We start from the raw sequence: 23,906 nt of genomic DNA on the forward strand, positions 1-23,906 counted from the left end.
CGCGATTGAAGGAAACAGCGAGATTTGTTGTCGTGTGTGCTTTCCGTAGTGCGTGGTAGTCATTTCTGTTTGGCTCGGGCAGACCTCCGGAGCGAAACATCGTTAGGTGTTGTCTTTGTACTCTTTGTTGGTTTGTCGAGGCCTGCACCGGCGTCTGTCTGTGTATCTGTCTGCTTATTAGTGTATGTAGCTGCTTGCGTAAAGGCTTCGCGGGTGGTTGTGAGCTTCTGTATGAGCGGGTGTTGTTCAGGTGGAACTTCGTAGCCCTAGAACTTCTTCAGAATAACTCGGATCGTTTTATTCTTTCTATATATAATTGCACAGCGAGCATACAGTATTAAAAGGCAGCCTTTCCCTCACGTCTTTAGCAGCTCGTCGAAACTTTTGCCGTCTGAAGTTATTTCATAAAATATACTGCCATACCGTACTTCACGACAGATTTATTGAATTACCGTAGTACATGTCCCATCACATTTATCCTCGTGCCATCGCATTTTGTAAACGAAAAATATTTTCCGGTTCTTTTCTACCACGCACAGCAATTGAGTGGAACCACCTTCCCACTGACACAGCGTCTACTGTTTATAAGCAACGTTTTCGCGATCACTAGCCGGCTTTGTATATTTGCCAGTTACATCAAATGTTTCCGTTCATATTACTCACTGCATTCCGATCTGTTTGCTTTTGTATGTATGTTTACCCACTCACCACTGTAATGCATTTGGCCCTGAGGGTAAAAATAAATAAATAAATAAATAAATAAATAAATAAATAAATAAATAAGTAAATAAATTGATAAATAAATAAATAAATAAATAAATAAATAAATAAATAAATATTTTTATATGTCATCATATTGACGTCCCGCTTCGTAACATAAGACAGTTTCAGTTGGGCGTCCGCAACCACCCACGTATGCAGCGCGCGAGGTCGTGCTTACGTAGCGAAGCGCGCACACTCGATACGGCAATAGTTGGCCGGACGTAATAGTTGAGAAGTGGATTGCTGACTTGCATGGTAGTGCACTACTCAGGGCTGCCGTACGGCAGCTTCTGAAATTGTGTAGCCAATATCAGCCACCACGAAGTCGAACCACAAGCAAATCAAGCCACAATTGCCTATCTGCCACGAAAATCTTGCAGAGTCACGCGCTTTGAGAATTTCAATGCAATCAAGGCCGGAGCCACATCAAAAATCGCGCTCTCGTGGACACGCGAGAACACGCGAGAGCGTCCCGCTACGCCCGCAGAGCACGCAGCAGACGCTACGCAGCTATTGAAAAGCTGTGGGCGCACGCAAGAGACCCTGCGGCTCCTGTGTATACTGTCGCCTCCGCGGGTTTCCTGCGTATACGCTGAGCTGTTGCGGACGCCCAACTAAAACTGTCTATAGACAGGATTGCCGCCCGTCGTACGAGGACGAAGCGATCGTCATCGTCTTTTCTGCGTCACTGAGTTACTCAAGCCAACTTGACCATACACAAGGCGAAGATCCATGAAATCCGCATCAACATTTCTCGGTTGGCGATCACGTAACGCTTGGTGGAGAAGAAGCAGACGAAGTTCCGCAAACCCAGCCATGTGCTGAGGATATCATCATCATCATCATCATCATCATCATCATCATCATCATCATCATCATCATCATCATCATCATCATCCAGCTCAACGCCCACCGTTCCCTGTGGAGCAACCAGACCTCGGGTTAGCAGTCCGAGGTCGCTTTCGTTGAAGGGCGATACCAAAAGCGGCCGAAGTCGAAGACGCAGCATCGCAGTCCGCGGAGTCGCCAGTTCTCGATCCCCCGGAGACGGCCGAGAAACTTGCGAACCACAGGGGGCCAAATTCGAGCACTGGCCTACGTTGGTGGTTCGCTCAGGATGAGAGCAGTCGTCGTCACGTTCGTCATGGTCTCACTAGTCGCACCGACGTACGTGGTACGAAAAGCCCAGCCTGCTGCAAATGAGTCGACGACACCGGCAATGGCACGGACTTCACCGCTGCGCTGCTCGGAGATGGCGTGGGCGCTGCAGACTTGGCCAACAGCAGCCGCGAGGCGAGCGCAGCTTGGTTTCCCTGGCTCTGGCTCCACTTCCACTAGCAGCTGCAAGCCCATCCCCGAACGATGGAGTCCCACCCTTGAAGAATGAGCTGCCGAGCGACAAAGTCCGTAGCACCTCTCAAGGATGCTGCGAGGCGCCGGGCCGAAGGAACGCCTCCGCAGCACTTCACCCCGACCCAGAGATAAAGGGAACGGACCACATTGGGAAGGCGAAAGCATCACAGGTGCATACCATCGAAAACGCGCCAGAGAAGTTCTCCGGGTAAACCTGGACAACTTCAGAGCCATGGATTGGGTGTAAGGCCTGCTCATGGAGAAGCTGACTAGAGCTAACAATGACGAAGACAGTCTGATTGAACTGTATTTATATATTACGTAAATATATGCCAGTTGGCAAGTGTGAGCCTGCCGCTCTTACGTACACAACGATACCATCCATGTCTAACTGTTTATTCGGCCTATCTTATTTTAATGCGATTAGTATTCCTTGAAAATTTTGTGTTGCTTAATGTGCAGCGCCATGTGTGCCTTTTTTCTGCATCTCTCCGTCTTCGTAAGATATGCACTGCTCCCCTGCACAATGAGCTGAACAGCAACGCTTCCTCCCGCCTATTGACACGAACGAGAAAATAGGGAACACAAATGCCCTTTTTTACTCTCAATCATATATAGCCGACAGATTAAGAATTCAAGGGAAGCATAGGAGAAATTACTCGTTGCTTTATTTGGAGTGCAGAAATAAGCTAAAGTAAAAATGAAAGTGAACGAAAAAAGCTGTTTGCCGCCGGTGGGAGCCGAACCCGCAGCCTTCGGATGGAGGTTGTGCATTACAGACCGATAGCTGTTCAGTGCATTACAGATATAAGAAAGAGAGAAAAGCTCTTTATTGGAAAGCAGAGATTTTTGCGGGCCGCTGACATGCTACTCTGCATAGGGAGGGGGAATTAGAAGGTTCCAGAGAAGAGTGTAAAAAGGAAAAGTGAGCGAGTAATACCCGAAAATGTTATTTACGTGTGAGACGATGATCTTTTCTATAGCATGAAGTGACCATTCTTCAAAACTGTCCGAGGAAGCCGATCTCTTACAGGTATCGAACCAATGAATCCAATACACGGTGTCATTTTGAAGGGAAAGGAAGGGAACCTAGGATGCCACGTAACGTTAGTGGAGCGTGACAAACTCTGTTCATTTGTCTTGCAACGTCTGTCACGGATATCCATCGCCATGTTTGCCATCATGGCTCAAAGGAAAAAAAGAAAAGGGGGAGCGCTGCTCCGTCATGTAATTGATCCCGTGCCACTGACATGATGATGATGATGATCCATATTTAAAGCGCGTACCCACTAAGGAGGATAGGCCACTGCCATTTGTGCATTGCTTGCTTGCTTGCTTGCTTGCTTGTTCCTCACTTGTGGCGCTTACCCACTATGAAGGATTGCTCAAGAAACCGGTGGTTAAAGTTTAAAGGGAAGGGGGAGAGACGAAAACCTAAACGAAAAAGTCAATCAGATCAAAGTATAACGTTTATGATAATTCGGAAATTGATTTACCTGACAGAAACAGAAATGAAAATAATTGTAATTATATATAAACAGCAAATTTCTTTCCTGGTTTTAGAATTATTTCGAACACACAGTCGGAGATTTAATGAGCTATCCAATTATTGATTTCGAGAATTAACTTGATAGCCTCTTTGTGTCCCACAGATAGTCGCAAATGGCCTCGTAGATGTTTCTGTGGCTAAAGGCCAATGAAGAAGCAAAGCATATTTTGAGAAGGTAAACAAATACCCATTTTTCGGAATGAAAATTCAGTTTCTTCCTCTGATTTCTAAATCGACGGCATGCTAGTTGAAAGTGATCAATGTTTTCGGGTTCCTGGCAGGGCACTGTGACAGACCGGTCCTGTATAGGTAAAAATTTAATGGCGGGATGCTGGCAGCGAAATTTTGTTATGGAGACTTCTAATTATACCATGGGACATCATTTATTGTCTTACGAAAAGGACAAATGATTAAATTCGACGTTTGGATTTTCAGTTTTGTAGAATCTTGGAAAAGTAAATTTTTCTAAACCTAGCCGCAGTGTCATATAAGCCGAACTACGCATAGCGGACATAACTGGTCCATCAAGAGATATCCGCGCAAGTGTGCAAGCCATTTCATTTAAGAATATACCATAATGGCCTGGAACCCATACCAATCGTATCAGACTTAAGTTTGGAAGCGCACATAAAATTATTTGTGTGAACAGTTTAAAGTCCTTATTCTCTGCGTTCGCTGTTGTGTTCACTTCAATATATAATCAAAGATGTGCCCTGAAAGTAGGCAGAAATACGAGAAACAGTACTTGGCTTCTCCAGCAGGTGCCATAAAACGCCACGCCGCCGAATGCCGCCATTCTGGTACTGTTTTGGTGGGAATTTGAACGATGTATTTTCATCAATGTGGCATAGATGGCGCCATGAGGTGTCCAATAAAGTGGAAAGCGAGGTTTTATGAGTATGAATGCCTTGGCATAGGAGTACTGTCTTCATATCGCCATACCGGGTTCTCAGGAGGATATATATATATATATATATATATATATATATATATGTGTTGTAAAAATGAAAAGATGCACTTGGGCTTGGGCGCTCGGACACCGGGCGCTAGGGGGCGAACGAGGAGAAGACGCGGACGAAGCAGAATATAGAACAGCTTGCTTAGCCCCTGCCAAATTGGATTCCGACCATCATGTTCCATTTGGCGTGCTCACGTGGACTTAGAAAGTAGAATAAAATTAGCACGGCGACAGAGGCAAATAGGTGCTCTCGTGACGTTAGACATTTCCAAAGCATACGACAGCGTTGAACACTTAATCGTATTAGATATATTGCGAAGTCTAGAGATTCCAAATTATTTTTCAAACTGGATGGATGAATTTTTAAACGGAAGAACATTTTACTGCTCTCTAAGAGGCTTTTCCTCGAGTATTTATAATCAATCACGTGGTGTTCCTCAAGGAGCTGTCACTTCACCATTACTTTTTAACATTCTGATGTGTTCCATTCCTCTTCATCAAGATGTACAAACATACGTATACGCAGATGACATTGCTTTCTTCGCATCAGACAGTGATATCCATTCTCTATATTATCGACTACAAAACTACCTCTATGCCATAGAAACCTGGTTAAACAAAATTCGCCTTTCACTTAACGTTAGAAAATGCTCGATATTGGTTTTCCCTCTTAACAATCCTGTTAACATATCGCTATCTTATCGCCTCGAGACTATACCTCAAGTGGAGTCTGTGAAATATTTAGGTGTAGTATATGACGGTTCCCTCAGCTGGCTCGGCCATATTGACCAAATAGTTAAAAAAGGAGTGAGAGCCGTTGGTATGCTTCGTAAGCTGTGCAACAGTCGGTCCGGAATGCGGAGAGATCCACTTTTAATGATATATAAAATGTATGTGCGGCCCATTTTAGAATTTGGATGTGTATTATTTTCCGGTGCGCCAGCTTATAAATTACGTCCCCTTGTTCTGCTTGAGCGGGAAGCCCTACGACTGTGTTGTGGATTACCCAAATGTGTTGCAAATAACATACTACACCAAGAAGTCAGGTTGCCCTCAATATTGTGTAGATTTCGTTTACTGACTGTGCAAACAATCTTAAAATTGTATGAATCCCCTATTACAAGATTAGCATACATATTCATTTCCCAGCCTGCACTATTCTTCGGAATACACTGGCCTCGTTTTCAAACACCCCAGGTGGTCTTCGTACAAACATTAATCAATCCCTTAAATGTACGTATCTGGGAGGTGCCGCCTATTTGTGATGTGCGAGAAAACCTACAAATCATATATGATGACATCTGCCCAAACAACGCAAAACTCCTTTCTTATAATATATTAAACGGCCTATTACAAGACCATTTATTAAGTTTATCAATAAGTACGGTCATTGCGACAGACGCCTCACAGTGTGAAGAAAAATCTGGAATTGGCATTTTCTCTCCTGCTCTAAATTGGTCATTCGCAATCAGGATTCCGGACTTCTTTTCCGTATTTCTGGCTGAATTTCTAGCTGTAGTTCTAGCCCTACGCAAACTAAATTCATCAATATCAGCGGTAGTAATAATAACAGATTCTTTATCTTTATGTTCCTCGCTCACATCAAATAGTGTCACTAACCTTTTACGTACATTTCATTTTCTAGTGCCTGCCCACATAAATTTAATTAGATTGCTTTGGGTGCCTGGACATAAAGGATTAGTCATGAACGAAATGGCTGACAGTCTCGCGAGAGCGGCCCTCAGTGGCCCTGTATTACGATTACTTCCTACAATAGCTTACTTAACGGCTACTAGATTCAGGAGATATTCAATTATTCAAGACTTCTTGAACCCGGCTGTAGCTAATTTCTCAGAATATCGACACCTCCTATTCCCTTGGCCCAAAAATTCATTTCACACCAGAAAAACTGAAGTCATCTTTACCCGATTACGTTGTCGCGTACCAATATTAAACTTCTATCGTCACAGGGCTGGTCTGGTGCCCTCCCCTCTGTGCCCATTCTGTGGAGAAGATGAAACAATAGATCATTTTTTCATATTCTGCCGACGTTTTTCTTCCTTAAGGAAAAATATTCTAGAATCAAAATTTACACAGCTTGGTTTAAGCTTTTCTATTCTAAACATCCTTTCTTTAGGAGCCTCCTCTCTTGGAAAGTGCCACAGGGATATTTGCTCAGCCGTGGAGGAATTTATAAATGCTTCAAATAGATTTTCTTGAATTCCTAAATATTTTATTTTTGTTCATTTTCTCCATTTAGCTTTACCGATTTTAGTATTAAAAAAGATTGCCTAATCCCACCCAAATCTTGGCCAATCCCCCGCAGTGGGTATGCGCCATCAGATAAGGCATACCATACCATACCATACCAACAGCTTGCCCTACCTATCGTTCTATCTCTGGGGGCGTCGGCACTAGGACACTGTAATAGGAACATATGGGATGCCATATGTAATTTTGTAAAGGAAACAAGGAGACTGCCATGCTAATTTTTTTTCACAAGACAACAAAAATATTCGCAGCAAATTATAGCATGCGATAGCATGAAAATAATAAGAACGATTAGAATTCATTTATCTCATTCTTAAGTAAGAAAGTCCGATTTAAGTATCCATCCTTTTTCTTCCCATTGCCGCCCGATTGATGGCCAATCCCCCGTAGTGGGTTGTGCTATATCTATAGGCACCAAATCAAACCAAACCAAACCCAGGAACGGGTGCTGTCTCTGTGTCTGTTGCTTTACAATGGCGCAGTCCACGAACGCCTGGTCTTAAGGCGCTCCAGTCATAAGCACCGTACTGCGGAGGCCTAGCGTCCTCCTCCATCTCGCCGCCCTGGGTCCTTCCGGCGAGGGAACGCCGTCAACGCTTCCCTTGTCATGGATGCCGTACCTGGGGCTACTTCGATCTCCGAGCCGCCAAGGCATGCCGTCCACGCTGCCTTGGACGTGGATTCTCGCCGTACTGTGTGCCTCCTGCGGCCAGGGAACGCCATCCACGCTTTCCGTGCCCTGGATCTCTACCCCATGACATCATCGACAACTCAGCCGACAAGCGATGCCGTTTACGCTCCCCTGGCCATGCTTACGGCTACAGTGAGTACCATGGCCGCCACCAGCTCTCGCTGAACGGATGCCGTTCACGCTCCTTTGGCCACTGGTCCCGCTAGCCCGAGTACTGCGGCCGCTGCCGCCGCCTCAGGGAGCGGGGATTCCACCTCTGGCTCAACGGGCGGCTCAACCGGCAGCTTAATCGACGTCATGCCAGCCATCTCGTTGCTGTCACAGCAGCTGGACTACATCGTTTCAGCCACTTCCGGTTTCCCTCTGGCAGCCTTTCCATCACCTGCTGCCTCGGAACTACCGGAGTTCCATGTATTTCAGAATGACCCGATTCTTTGGGTGCAAGCAGCCAACGCGCTCGGCGCACGCCATGTCTAGCCCGACAACACGATATGGCTGGTTGCGGCGGGGCTACTTCGAGGTGCCGCCAAGGCATGGGAAAACTACGAAGGTATCAAACAGTCGTCCTGGCCTGAATGGAGTGCAGCTATAATAGCTGCTTTCATCCAGCTACCTTCTGCCTGCGGTGAGTCCAACCAGCGAAGTTCTTCGCACGGTGCTACGGCGAGCCACTGCTTCGATGCTGCAGCAGGTGTGCCCAGCAACGCGTCGACAGAGCGGTCCGCAGGCTGCCTCGCCGCAGACGCCGGCTCACCGGGGGTCGCCGTCTGCTTCACCCCAGACGATGGAAAGCGCATGGTGACCACCGCTTCCGATAGTATCCCACTTGCCGATAGAACCAGCTAGTAACTACCCGCTCCCTTATGCCTGCGCTGCCCCTACATTCCCGAGCATCAGCTGCGACTCGTCATCATCGAAGATCGCGGATGAGAACCAGTGGTTCAGCAACAGAGGCAGCGAGTCGAGCCCTCAGCCGCCCCCGCATCAGTCACAGGCCTCTGGTTCGAACTCCATGTCGGCGTCCTCCGCCATCCATAGCGAACCCGGCAGCCGATGGCCCTGGCGCCCGTGCTGCTCAGTGGGTTCCGGTCTACGTTCTCGAACAATGTGTCGTCGTCCTCTTTCTCCAACAACCGTCCCGGCAGACCTGACAAGAAGCGAGGCCGGCATGGTCTGCTACAGCCAATTGCTACTAATTTCAGCCACGTGGCAAGCACGACAACGCCGCTTCGGAGTGGCTCCGACTGTGCCCTCCAGTTATTCAGGGCATCGCCATCCATGGAGAGCCTTTTCAGCTGTTCCTGTGATTGTCCTCGAGGGCCTGAGGAGAGGCGGGGGAGGACTGGTGGCGGCCGCACCACCCATAGTGGTCAGCGGAGCACCCTTTGAGGGAATCTCCTCAACTTCAACGAAACTTACAATGCTGAGCGGCAGTATAATCGTCGGCAAGACCTGCGACCAGCGCGCAACCGCCAGTGCCGCCCGCCAGAGAAGCTGGTTGCGCGCTGGACGGCTCACCAACGACGACTTCACACGCTGAACAGGTTGCCTCCATGTGAAGTGGCGTGTTTGCAATTCATGCCGGAAACTTGCAGCGTGATCGAGTGTAAAGATGAAAAGATGCACTTGGTCTCGGGCGCTCCGACACAGGGCGCTAGGGGGCGAACGAAGAGAAGACGAGGACGAAGCAGAATATAGAACAACAGGCCCAGGAACGGGTGCTGTCTCTGTCTCTCTCTCATTCATTACAATATATATATATATATATATATATATATATATATATATATATAAAGAAGCCAACAAAATGACACCAAGGTGTCATTGTTTGTTGGCTTTTTATGATGTGATCATCACAACGACGTTTACACAGTAAAACATGGTCAGCTTCCGCGCCGGACTCTCGACGCAGGATGCAATGAAAGTAATCAAGCATCAGATCGTGGACGGCCGTTCCAGAGACGTCAAGGCTCTGCTCGGTCTGGACCTCGAGAAGGCTTTCGACAACGTGCTCCACGCCTTTATCGTCAAGACCATTTCGGACCTAGGTCTCGGTTCCAGATTCCACAGCTATGTCAGCTCTTTTCTAACGGACAGGAAGGCCATGCAAGCTTCGCATTGGAGACTTCCGCTCCGAAGAACGCCGTAATCTCCCCCACACTATTTAACATCTGTATGATTGGTCTTTCCTAGAGGTTGGCATGCGTCGAGGACGTCAAGCACACCATCTACGCCGACGACATTACCATCTGGTGCGCCGGGGGATGCGAGGGCAGAGTCGAAGAAGCCATGCAGGAGGCGATCGACGTGATCGAGGAGTATCTCCGCCCCACCGGACTTCGGTGCTCCCCCACCAAGTCGGAGCTTCTGCTTTACAGAAAAGAGAAGGGAGGAAGATCCAAAGATTGGAAGCCAGTCTCCGAAAGCAGCATCGGTCTTCACACTTGTGACGGAGGGGTGATACCCAGGGTCGACGTCATTCGGGTCCTAGGCATGTTTGTTGAATTCAACGGCGGGAACGGAACGGCTCTCCGCAAGATCATCGCAAAGACGGACAACGCTTTCCGCCTCGTTCGCAGAATCGCAAACAAACACAGAGGCATGAAGGAAGCCAATCTCCTCAGCCTGATCAACGCCTTCGTATTATGCCACTTCACGTACACGATTTTTATGCACAACTGGCTCAGAGCGTAGCGAGACAAGCTCAATGCTCTCATCCGCAAAGTAGTCAAAAGGGCTCTCGGGCTACCCATTAGGACCCATGCCGAAAATCTTCTCAAGCTGTGGGTACACAACACCGCCGAGGAGATTGCCGAAGCCCAAGAACGCGCGCAACTCGCTCGCCTGACCACCACAGCGGCAAGTAAACGCATCCTCGAAGAGCTGGGTTACCCTCCTGTGGTATCTTCGAAGGTCAGTACCCCGATCCCTAGGTGCATTCGAGACATGTTCGAAGTGGCCCTCGTGCCTCGAAACGTCCATCCTGTCCACAACGAGGGCAGACGCAAGGCGAGAGCAGTAGCGATTCTCAAACAGATCAAGCAACAAGGCACCAGCGCACGCTTCGTCGACGCCGCGGAGTACAGCGATGGAAAGACCTTTGCCGTCGTCGTAGTCGACACCAGCGGCAAGCTTTCCAATAGCGCTTCAATTCGCACTTCAGACCCCGAAGTCGCCGAGCAAGCCGTCATCGCCCTCGCCCTTCTAGACGGTCGTGGGTCTGAGATCTATAGCGATTCGAAAACGGCAGTTAGGGCTTTTCAGAAGGGTCGCATCGCCGAGCAAGCTGCTCGTCCTTTAGCGTCTCCAATCCGGATGCTCTCATGCATCATTCGATTGGCTGGTTTCCCGCTCACGTAGGGTCGTTCGAGGGTGCTCCCCGAAACTCAATGAGTCGGCTCACGAGGCTGCGCGCGACCTCACCGACCGCGCTTCCTCTGTAAGGAGAGCCGACACCCCTCCCCCCTACGGCCACAGGGATGCTCCCGCTACTCACAACGAGGTTACAAAATTCTTCTACATGTCTAGAAGGGTCTTTCCACCCCCTCACCCCAAATTGAATAGGGCGCAAGCTGTTTCGCTTAGACTTTTACAGACCGGCACATATCCCTGTCTGGCAGTTCTGCACGAAGTTCACCCAGACGTATATCGCGACGACGCCTGCCCGTCCTGCGGGCAGACCTCCACTCTAGCACACATGCTCTGGGAGTGCGGGTCGAGGTACCCCAAGTTCAGCAAGGATGAGTGGGACTCGCTACTGCGTAGCCCCGCTCTAGACAAGCAAATCCTGGCTGTCCGGCGTGCCCGCGACCGGGCCGGTGGGCTAGACCTGCCGGTCTCGACGTGGTACTAGCCGGCTGCGCGACGAGTTCGCGTCCTCGCCGGACCTCTAATAAAAGCTATTTCATTATGATGTGATTAATAAAAATCGGGCCCCTCGGTTCCATTTCTTCTCGTATATATATATATATATATATATATATATATATATATATGAAGCACAACTTCGCGGTTATCTTAGGTTTATTATTTACCCAACAGTTTCGGTCGGTGGACCACCTTTTTCAAGGGACTGACCCTTGAAAAAGGTCGGTCCAACGACCGAAACTGTTGGGTAATAAACCTAAGATAACCGCGAAGTTGTGCTTCTGATGTTCCTAAATACGCTTGGCCCATTGAAAAATCCAGTTATATATATATATATATATATATATATATATATATATATATATATATATATATAGGCAATTAGTAAAGTCATACCCAAGGCTGGTTAATTTCGCTGCAAACTACAATATTGGCACTGTCTCCTACTGTGCTTTACTTTGTCCTCCTCTGAATGGAATGCCAAGGCAGGAAAGTGGACAATATATTTCTCTGCTCTGTCTGTCCACGCGAACGGAACGTTTGTCCTCGGTGAAAGATAATGGATTTCTGTCCGTGAGAAATGAAATTATGCCCTGAGCTCGACGATATCACTCGAGCACCTCTTCAGGCAATATTGTTTCCCCTAGAATAGATTAGGCTTGCCATAGCAGCGCTGCCTATACGCCATCCCTGCGCGCGTGAGCGACTTGGTTCCCGTATGGCCCGCACGTAAATTGGCCCTTTGTCGTCGCCGCAAAAGTGGTGCTTATAATTTAGGCGGCGATGGCTAGATTGCCGAGAGCGAATCGACCACGGCGCACAACACCGCCAGGTCTTCAGCCGTGTATAATGAGAGATCCCTGGAGATCTGATGGTGCCCGTTATTCTAAAACGATATCTCGGTTGTGTCACCAGAGTGTGTTGTTCCTTCGAAAACATTACGAAAACTCGATGCCTTGAGAATTCCTGCTTGCTAATAAAGAATCGCGGAAACTAAATCTTGATAGACTCTGGAAACTACTCTGCGGTCATTGCTCGGCTAGACCCGTAGTCAGGCGTCACTACGGGGGGTCGTGGGCGTTCCTATAATTGAGGTGCCATTTGATTCCTGCTGGTGCTAGGTGTTAGCATAAAGGAAGATTATGGCCTAGCATGAAATTATTAGTGTTGCTATATTGGCCTACATATAGTCAACTGGGCAACTGAAACTATTTTCGCCCACCTTCCTTGTGGATTTGGCCTCTTGGATATTTTCCGAGAGAAGGCATTTCAAATTAACAGAGTGTGTTTTAGTCGCAATAAAAAGACTAACTGGAACTACAAAGCCTGTGAACTTCTTCAACTATCTGGAAAACATACTTGGCCCATGGCGAACAGCTGGCTTGCTAAGAAAAGTGCCTTTTTGAGGAAAACGCTGTTTTATGCATTGAAGCACAAACTGGAACGCCCATGCATTTCGTCGGACACTTAGAAAATTAATATCTCGAAACTGCTTCAGCCCTAAGAATTCGTTTCAAGTGGATACGCCTTGCGAACTCAGTGGCTATAATTTGTATATTAAAAGATGTGCCGTAAAATAATTATTAAAATGTTAATTAGCGTAAATATGGTAATTATTCAATTAGGCATTTTGATTTCTCGTTGAAGTAATGGCCGCCTCATCGAATAGTTTATAAGAGGATTATAATTGTGATATCTGCCACAGATAATTTTTTAGAATTTGGTGGAGCTCAAAGCCCAACAAAGGGCGTCCGCCCACCTTTAGAGATTTTTCTTTGCGAAACCACGTGAGACGAATGAGCCTGGGGAGTGATCACGTGTTAGCTGCACGTTTTCACTCTTCATAGTTCAGGAGCTCGAGTGAGAAGCAGGTTCTCGGTATATCTCTTACGTATGATTATGTCGCATGCTTTTGTGACGACTGTGCGAAGTAATAACAAGATAAAGGATTCCAGATGACATGATAATTATTGTTGACAAAAAATCATAGGTCCTGTGGGCGTCAGCGTGTGGGTGATTCATACTTGACTTGAAGCGCAAAAAAAAAAAAACAAGAAGAAAACGAGGACACAATAAAGGAAGACTGACAGGACGAGCGCTAACTTCAAAGTGTTTGAAGAAGTTAGCACTCGTCCTGTCTGGTGTTCCTGTCTTGTGTCCTCGTTTTTTGTGCTTCAAGTCAAGTAGGAATTCTCACAAACTTGCCCAAAATTCAGCTCTTGCAGGTGAAAAATGCCCGTACAGTTATTATTTACGAAATTCCCTAAAATCCTAATTTGTTACAGCAGGCTGTCCAGAGAGCCTGCGAAAGGGCGGAGGACCACGGTCTTCCTGCCCCTACGTGGACGCGGCCAGCCACTACTACGGACTTTCCCACAGGGGGTCCACACGTAGTTCCTCAGGACCAAATAAAGTTCATGTCTGTCTGTCTGTCTGTTACTGCAGGGGGTAAGTTGTAATTTCAGAACTGAAGTCAGCCGATACTCAAAGCATAACATTTTCCTAGAAATATTGTGTATAACACCAGTTTGATGAAACGTAGATTCAATACGAGTCGTGAACTGCATTGCTGTTCCAGTTGACGCCTTGCCGTAGTCAGTTTTTCGGCCGTATGCCTACAAATTCCATGACAGAATTCTCATGGTCCAGAACAGCACGGGACGCTTCAGCATTGCGCAACGAACGTGGCTGACTTCGGTAACAACAGCGAATGTGAAACGCGTGCTTTCTATGCTTGCGTCAGAGAAATGCCGAGATGTCTTGGCCACAGGGTGCGTTGCCTGCCAACGTTCACAGTTGCACAACAAATGGCGATGCTCTTGTTGCACTTGCGCTCTCATTCCCCGAGGCGCGACATTTACTCTTTTGTTCGTCCGATGGAACGAGTCATGACCTGATAAGGTTTATCGCCGGGTAGACGGGGCAAATGCAAACGGAAAGGTACGGTCAGTTCAGTAGGAATTACCTCCTGTATTATCTGTGTGGCGTTAGCCTGTAGTTAGTTTTATTAACCCGCTTCTTTAACAAAAACGAGCTGTGAATTCACGAAATAAAGAAAGAAACGAAGAGGCAAAGAGGGGGGTTAACCAAGGACGTGCCAGGCTGGCTACCCTACACTTGGGGAGGGGTAAAGGGGAAGGGACAAAATGAGAAAAAGTGGGTTGACGAGATTGTTATTGTTCTCTAATTGGGCTGTCAAGATATTCAGCATTTAAAGGATCAACCACGTAAGACCTCTCTTTTTGCTTACGCTTAGCGTCTCATACTTGCCTGTGTCGGACGTTCGTTGACTTTCAACTTATTATAGTTATGTCTTGCAATCATGGCTCCTGGCGTAAAACTATTGGTAAATGTACGTAAAACCCACTTTCCTTGAACACTTTGCGAAGCCGAAGTATCTGAATAAAGGAGGATCGAGGGGCTCAACCCAGGAGCAAGCACACCTGCCCCGTTCTTTCCACCGGCTTCAAGCAATGCCGCAAGGCCGGCAAGCTAATCAGCCCACATTGATCGGCGCAATGTAAGAGGTCGACCGCTCTGTCCATATCGTCTTTTCACGAGGCAGTTCAACAGGCAGCTGTAGTATACACTGCAGTTCTAGCAAGGGAAGCAGGCAGTCATTTTTGTTGAGTTTGCCTTCGGATATTTTATGCAGATGCACTGCTTGACGCATTTACAATATGTGACTTCTTCTGCCTGTAACTTGATGGTTTTTCATTCGAGATTCTTGGCGATGTGCAGTGGATAGACGAATCAAGTCGTCTACGCTGGCTTTTTATCCATTGCGGAAAAATGTAGACATTGTCCGACCGGACAACTGAATGCGGGTTCAACTCTTCCTGCTAAAATGTTAACTATGTGTCACTTACATATGATTACGACAATGGAAGCATATTGACGCTTTTTGCGGAGCAGTTTGTTTTACAGAAACGAGATGACGCTCACGGTGGCGCGCCATACCTCTCCTCAGCGACCACGCACGAATACGAAACCATTACCGCTTCTACCTTGATTCTGTGCGATCAGCTGTCGGAAATGCAACTGAGTTTTCACTAACACACTGTGCTCCAATCATGCTAGATTGAATCATGTGGATTGAAGACATGTGCAGTAGTTGGCTGTAAAAATAGTGACTGGCATGTTAAGGAATAGAATGAATCTGTGTGGCCAAGTTGGCGGACCGCTGCTGCAAGTGTCCGAATGTTTTACCGGCACTTCGTGATGTACGGCTTTCCTCGAGGATACAAAAATTTGCTCATCCGCCAGCCTTGTATCGCTAGCCTTCAAAGAAAGGGCTTCATCCCCAGAACGCCGGCGAGAGTGAGCACCACTCGTTAAACAATGACAAAAGGGAGTAGCGCCGCTTCCTGTCATAGTAAGTTTCGCGCACGTTATCTATACACATCTGTCCCAAATGGCAGGGAAACTTACGCCCACTCTATCACCGACGTATCAAGAATAAGTGAATGGGCGTAGCACTTGAATATATGCGCACTGTATACGTACAATAAATGACGGACTACACCTATGGTGCACGAATGGTCCAAGCTGAATGTTTCGTGATGGCCCACAAGAGTAAGCGAGTTACTAGCTGTAATATATATTTGCTACAAGGTATTACAATGTACAAAACAGCTACGTTGCAAGCCTTGTGGGCAGCAAGAACAAATCTATCGGAACTGAGCACACCCGCGCGAGCGATTAGGCAGAAAATAATCAGATAGGGGCCGCACCGAGGAACTTCACTGAGTCAGAAACTGACAAGCATCTGCTTCAAAATATTTGCCGAATAAAGAACAAAGAGCAAAACACACTAATCCTGACTCAATTCATAATCGGAAAGCTTGGATAGCTTGTAGTACATATTTAGCCCCGCCTTTAGAACAAGCACCATATACGCTGCTTGCGCCGTTTGGACATAGCTTAATCAGCTCCGAAAGCGCTTTTGCATGTTCTCTGAAGCTGTCATCAAAGCTTCGTGTCGTCCACCTAGTCACCGTCTACGATATCTCCGAAAACAGAGGTTTTCCAAGGCGCGCCGGCGTCATACACTTCCATTGTAAACAAGGAGGCAACGGAGACAGTTGAGGCAAGCAATGGACGCATCACCACGTGATGCATCACCACGCATCACCACGGACGCATCACCACGTGATCAAACATGGCAGCGCCCACGAGATCACCGCGAAAAGGGTCAATACATTTATACTAACGGCTCAACAAATTTGCCAGCATCAATATCCGCATTTGTAATTTCATCACCCAGAATGCATCAAAGCTGCCGCCTTTCACCTAGAGCATCATAAATGGCAGTAGAGCTCCGAGCAATACTATTGGCCGCAGCCTTCATTCAAGGAAACAGAAAACTACTTTGTTATCTGTTGTAACAGGCTCAAAGTCGGTTCTTGAATGCTTGAAACACTTTCGCTCACGTGATCTAAACTGTATGGTGATTTATCAGATTTGACAAAAGATAGCTACAGCTGCATTATCAGGACATCAAGCGAAGCTGTAATATAGTCCAGGAAGAAGAAGAATAAGAAGAAGTTTAATTTTCTCTTGAGCTATAAATCAGTAACCAGGATATACAGGAGAAGGTTTCCTAGTCGATGACTGTATTGGGACTTCCTGTCAAAACTAACTCAAAGAAAACTACAAAGTACAGCAATTACACAGCGTAAAGGCATACACTTAATAATCGAAGGTTCACCTGGTTAGAACAAGAAAAACACAGCAAGGTGGATGAATATAACATTTTGCTATGAGAAACAGTCATCTCGGTATAGCAGGAAACACTGAAACCGACCAACTGAACAAGATGTAAATAGTTGTGCTCCTGTTACACTACCTCAATTCACGAGGGCTGATGCTTAAATTCGAACAAAATGTTTTGCAAGTCAATAAGTCAAGTTTATAAATTTAATGTCAATTCTATGAACAGTCATTTGTGCAAAGCTGACCCCTTAAGGGGTCAGCTTATAGTCTATATCGCAGCCAGTACCAGCAGAGATTGTAAATAGAAGAATTCTTCTATTTCCAATCTCTGCTGGTACTGGCTGCGACATAGACTATATGATTCATAGTCTCAGGTTAGAGGTGGTGTATGCACGTAGCTTTTAGTATCGTTCAAGTCGTTCAGTTATGCATCGTTGCAAGTGTGGTCATTCCTGGTAAAATACAGAACACGTTCTCAAAAGCAGTCCGAAGGTCTAGCAGCAAATATGTGCTTGATGGTCACAGTGAATCATCTTGATGACCGTACTTTCGAAGTCGACAAGTTGATCGTGCCATAATGTAACGCATCATAAGAGCATATGCTCTAAAAGTACATAAGGTGGTACGTATCTATGTGAAAACAGCTAATAAGTTAATCCGTGTAGCTTATTTATTTATTATGCGTTATTTAATTGACTGCATTGACTGACTCGTGTTAATTATGGAAACTGCTGAACGCGCCGTTTTGTAGCTGTTTCTGTTTTCTATATTGAAGGTTTAAGGAGGTTTGCGAAGTATGCTTTATTGCCGTAACGTTTTTCCTATCACCGCATGTTGTCATTCTTTGATCACTGTAAATTTATTATTTGCGAAGGAGCCCGCGACACAATAGTTACCGACAAGAGCACTGTCATTGAAATGAAAGTAATGCCTTCGGGCCCTTAAGAACGAATCAATGAAATGAAACAAAAGAAAAAATAACACAGTTAAAATATCAACGTTTTATAGGATACTCAGAGGAGATGAAAAAAGAGACAGAAAAGGCCACCACATGTACTTTTGGCTGGCTAAGCTGCACTTGGCTAAGGCATCAAAGAAGGAAACAACAAAAGCGCGAAAAACATGAAGCGTATTCGCCAACCAAGGGCAGGAGGTAGCGTTGTCAAAGTCTGTCAAGCCACGCCGTGGACATTCGAAACAGCAGCAGCATATCTCCATACGTCTTTCGCATTCACTGACTCGAAACTTTCTGATCTGTCTAGTTTACAAGAGATTCCGAAAGACAGGTGGATGGGCAGGTGATACGCGTAGATTTGAGAAACGCAAAGTTCAACATGTTTTCGATTGTTAGTCGAGGTACTTCGCCGGGCTGCAACAGGACTTCGGGTGTTAAATTCAGAAAAAAACAGTGGAGGTAAACAGCACTCGCCTACAGCTGCAAATAAAACCAACAATAAGATGTCAATAGCGGACCCTGAACAGACCTTTCTTTTTTTCCAGAAGTGACATGATTTATTGTTGAAAGCATGATAATATTGTTCGGTTGTTTAAAGAGGTGGACGAAGGTTGCTTCGTTGTTTCTGGCGAATCCTAACATGGCCATCATAAATTGTAACATCATTCCAACTTTCAAGCTTCAGCCAATCGCACGAACAAGGTGGTGCTAAATTATTTACCTATACAGAGTTTCTTCTTTCTTTTCTCGTATGCCTCTTTTTTTCAATCATAGTCAACCGAATCTGTCGAACATTGTTTTCTTTGCATCTATGGTCTTCTACACTATAGCGACATAATGGGATATTGACCTAGGCAAGTTGGAATTGCGAGACCGTGGTTGCTTTGATGGTGTTGCAAGAAAAACTACACAGAGCTATAGCACTCTTTCAAAGTTTCTTTCGTTGTTTCGTTCCCGTGTCTTGTATATTCGGCACTGAAAGCTACTATGACTGCACATGCAGTAAACATGCCTTTACACATTTCCTTACTTCAATGCTGACGTGCTACGATTTTCCACGGTGTCCTCGAGATTCATGTACGAACGCGTAGTCTGTCGTTCTGACTCAAAGTCAAGAAACCGAAAGTTGGTTTTAGTATGCGGAAATTTCATTTTTTCAACGTTGTGCATGCGGCGTAAGGGAGCTGTTTTCTGTTTGCTCGTTTGTTCACAAAAGCTAATCACAAAAAAAAATTTTTGCTTTGCAAGCGTGCCGAAGAGTGGCGGGGTTTATTGTCTTTTCTTTTTCAGGTAACAAATGTTATCAAAATGACTTGCTTTGTACTTTACGACGCGGAAAGTTGAAAGAAACCTATGTGCGTAAATGTTTTTATGGCATTCCCCCAACGATACGTTCTACTAAGCAATACGTTCCTATTGCATTTTTTTTTTCAGTTTACGTTCGCACTTGGTTGCCAGAACAATAAAAATCTATCGCTCTTCTACGATGACGAATTCCACGAATATAAAAAGTTTGCTTTCCTATAGCGGCCATTATACCATGCGAGAGCTTTATTCTGACCGTTGAATAAAACATGTCGTTTACTTTATTCAGAACGAACGCTGACAAAGCAGGCGTCATTCTTCCTTCCTCTTGTTTGCACGGCTGTATTGAGGCCAGCGTTTCAAATCATGTACTTTTATGTTTGTTTGCCTAGAAAACACCATGCGGTATATGCAGAGCAGCCCTAGTGCTCACGTTTTGCAACAGCACGAATTTGCCAAAGACGCCTACCCGTAAGGCAGCTGCCAGCTGCCGGTTGATGTCATGTCTCAATTTTCTTTTTGGCAGGTAAATATACTTGCCTTTCCCTCCAAGTTGTATTACCAAAGAGATGTATATTTCACATATCTGGTCACTGTGTTTACAGCTGTAATTAGCTTCCTCGCACGTTATGTGACCCGATATGGGAACGCATTCATTGTGATTGGTCGTCTATAGTCTGTAGTTCCTAGTTCCTACGCGTGTGGTAGGCAGTAGTTCCGCATCGGTCACCTTACGGAGACTATAAAATGCAGCAGAAACACACACACACACACACACACACACACACACACACACACACACACACACACACACACACACACACACACACACACACACACACACACACACACACACACACACACACACACACACACACACACACACACACACACACACACACACACACACACACACACACACACACACACACACACACACACACACATGCGCGCACGCACATGCACACACACATTTTGTTAATCATGTAAACACATCTAAGCACCACGCATGCACGAAGAGAAAGAGCAGTGGGGTAGCAATGGCCGCCTAAATAAAAACCATGGCCATCAACATGACAATGAGAGAAAGAGGGAAAGCAAGAAGGAAGCATAAAAAGAAGAAAAGATATGAGGAAGGCACACAACAGCACGTCCCACCAGACGTATCACCAGAAGTATATGCGCACTATATACAGAGAAGAGCCGAGTCTTGTTGTTGACGAGAATTCTATCACAGCTTTGTGAGCCCCATATCGGGTTGAAGTTCGACCTATTGAGAGTAAAAAAAAAATTATTCAGTGCACTTGGAGAACGACCAAGCTGCTGGAACTTGCTCAGCAGCGCACAACGACAACTTCTGAAAGATGGGAGTTGTAAAATCGAGGGTCCAAGTGTCTCGATGGATGTATGTGCTTGTAGCAGGTGTTTCAGCGAAAGCTTTCAAAACTATTTAAAGGTTGTTTGTGGCAGATAGCGCAATTCTAGCTCATAAACTGGTCTACTCGAAGAGGTGGACATTACTTGCAAAAAAAGCTGAAATGCGTAATCTACTAATTAACAAAAATTCACTAATTAAGTTTGTAAATAATTACCTCATGGCCCATATTGCAATTTACAAATTTTAGCCGTGGAGATCACAAGGCGGATCCACTTAGAACGAATTTTCATGATGACGCCAGTTTGGAGATATTAATTCCCGAACTTTGCGGAGAAATGCATGGAGACACCGGACCCAACATTAACCCTGCACGGAGTCAACATACCCAAGTTGGACGAACTGCGTATCCCATGGGCCTCACTTTCCAAAAGGACGGTGCTGGTCTCGCCGCCATTAAAAAGCTGCAAGCAACAGTTACCCAAGTTGCGCACTTGGTGCGAAGAGTGACTAACACATAGCATGGCCTGAAAGAACAGGGACACGATCAGATTAATACAAGCCCTGATAAACAGCAGAGACACTTTAGGCACCCCGTACCTGGATCTCAAGAACAGCGAGAGAGACAAATTGAACACTCTAATACGAAAGACCTACAAGCTGGCACCGAAGATGTCTACGGAGAAGCTACTCAGCCTGGAAATCCACAATATATGGGAGGAACTAGCAGAGGCCAACAAGACAAGCCAGATAGAGCGACTCAAGCTAGAGGTAGATCACATCACAGTCATCACGGACTCACAAACAGCATGTAGAAATTACCAAAACGGCCACATTTCAAAACAAGCCCTGAGCATCCTCGAGAAGCTGAACAATTTTCAGGAACTATACATTGTCCCGGCCCCGGGACAAGAGTCCCTGACGGCTAATGTAGCGCCTAACGCCGCTGCCCGAGATCACATTCTCCGGGCTATTCCAACGGGTTCACGAGCCCCGGCCGGCCAACACGATAGCGTCCCGAAAAGATACGCGATATCCTGAGCCACTACAGACTGAGTAGGCCGCATCCCTGGTGCATCCTGGACTAGGGATGCCGCCCACCACGGACGATTTCACCGTTAGCTCACTTCTGTAGGTAAAGTTTATTCCTCCTCCTTCTTTTCATTGAATATCTCTATTCTTTGTGTAGCTTGCACATTTCGATGAAAAACGAACATTTCCTGCAGGTAGTTTTATGTCATATCTCTAAAGGGCTAATATAGTCACGCGTACACCGTTTTAGTTTGCGGGTGACCGTTTTTCAGTGCATAATCACTGCAATCAAGTTAATGCTCGGTACAAGAAACATTTACTGCATATGAATTTCTCTGAATGTTGCCGCCCATTTCTATAGCAAAAGGGTATTCCGTAATCAGAGAGCGGCTACTACGCGAATGGTGTTCTACGTTCTCGAATGTACGCGAGCACCAGCGATCACTCCGGAATGTGCGGTGGTACATGTGTGATTAACGAACGGACATGACCCGTGATATTTAGATTCGGTGACTGACGTACTTGGCCGTTATCATTGTGGTTTTTAGTGTTGCTTGTCTTTCAGGGCACAAGTTCGCCCAATAAAGAGTTCGACTCTAAACTCTCACCTTTGGCAGTGTTTGATTCTTCACCGTCACTATACCAAATTTAGTGACACTATTAAAGGGTCTCTGAAACGGTTCGGATACATTTTGTAGACGTGTAGGGTACAGCTACAGTAAAACATTCGCGTCACAATTTAGGTGAAGCGTCTCATATTAAGAGAGCTACGGAGGATTACAAGTTACCCTCCTCCTTAGCCATGCATTTCCTCCTCAACTCGTTCGCCGAGTAATCGGGACTAAGCTCCGCCTTCGCTGGCTCTACGTCATGTTGTGACGTGTGTCGTCTACTTCCGGTTGTCTTAGAGCCAGCGCGCGAAGGCTCTCCAACCTCTCCGCTAGCCCCCCGGCCGTCGATTCCCAGTGAGAGCGATCAAGCATCGTGCGTTGCGAGCGTTCTGTCGCAGCGCCGAGCGTGTCCGGTATTCCGGTAACCACAGGCGAGCTGGGTGTTTTGACGGATAGGCAGAGGCGTAAACTAAAGCCCCTACGAAGGAGCTTCGTAGACGTACGTGAGCGGCCTGATCAGCATGCACGGTCCAGCCATCTGGTGACGCAGAGCTTAGTCCAGCTAAATACAGAGCTAATATTCCTGTAACCAAGTGTGAAACATTTTAAACATATAAGAAGACATCGTGTTCAATATTACGCTCCTGACGAAAATTTCAGCCAACAGCAAAGTAGAAAAAGCTTGGTTACTGGCTATATAAGGTGTGTGTTTGGTTGAGCTTTGTGCCGCCAGGTGGCTGGGCACCGTGCAAGCAGTTCACGTTTGCGCCTTCGTTCATTTAGTAAAACATGGTAAAACGGCCAGTACACTTGCGCTTGCGTTAAACTGAATACAGGACACGCTAAGCTCTATTGTGGCAATCCTGCGACGCGAAGTGACGGCCGCAAACGCGTAGATGCTGGCGCCGTTTGGATACCGATAGTCCGATGCGCCGCAGCCACTCCGCTCGCCTGCTGCCTTGCAGCGGTGCACGATGTCGCAGCTTGACATGTCGCCGATCGCTACGTTTGCAGCCCACAACGCAACAAGGGCGAACCATGGTGCTCGCGAAAAGAAAGAACAAGACCAACACTGACCGCGCAGCTCTCGTCAACACGGAGCACGTTTTAACACAAGCAGACGACACTTGCTGTGGGCCGGAAGTGCTTTTAGTGTAGTGATACATGTCCTTGTGCATTCTCTTTTGTTACTTTCTTTTTATAGAAACAAATTAACTAGCATCTAAACTATTACGAACAACATTTGTTCACCATAATGTTGGAAAAATTGTCGATGACGCACCCTGGGCAGCCAATCGGATAGCTGGCCCTACTGACGTGTTATGGTCAAATCGCATTACAAAACTCAGCCGATTGGCCTGCTGCGATCGGTAGCGATGTACCTTTTTAATACCTTATAATAAATTACATGCTGTACGTGGAGTGCTTAGATGCGTCAATTAATTATCAGAAGGACCTACTT

General features: G+C 46.3%; 1 pseudogene; it reads right to left on the reverse strand.

The window, feature by feature from the left end:
* Positions 1-8,525: 8,525 nt before the first annotated feature.
* Positions 8,526-23,906, reverse strand: part of LOC119440632 (antifreeze protein Maxi-like) — a 29,041-nt pseudogene continuing 13,660 nt past the window's right edge.

This window comes from Dermacentor silvarum, chromosome 2, assembly GCF_013339745.2.
Source record: "Dermacentor silvarum isolate Dsil-2018 chromosome 2, BIME_Dsil_1.4, whole genome shotgun sequence".
Lineage (NCBI taxonomy): Eukaryota > Metazoa > Arthropoda > Arachnida > Ixodida > Ixodidae > Dermacentor > Dermacentor silvarum.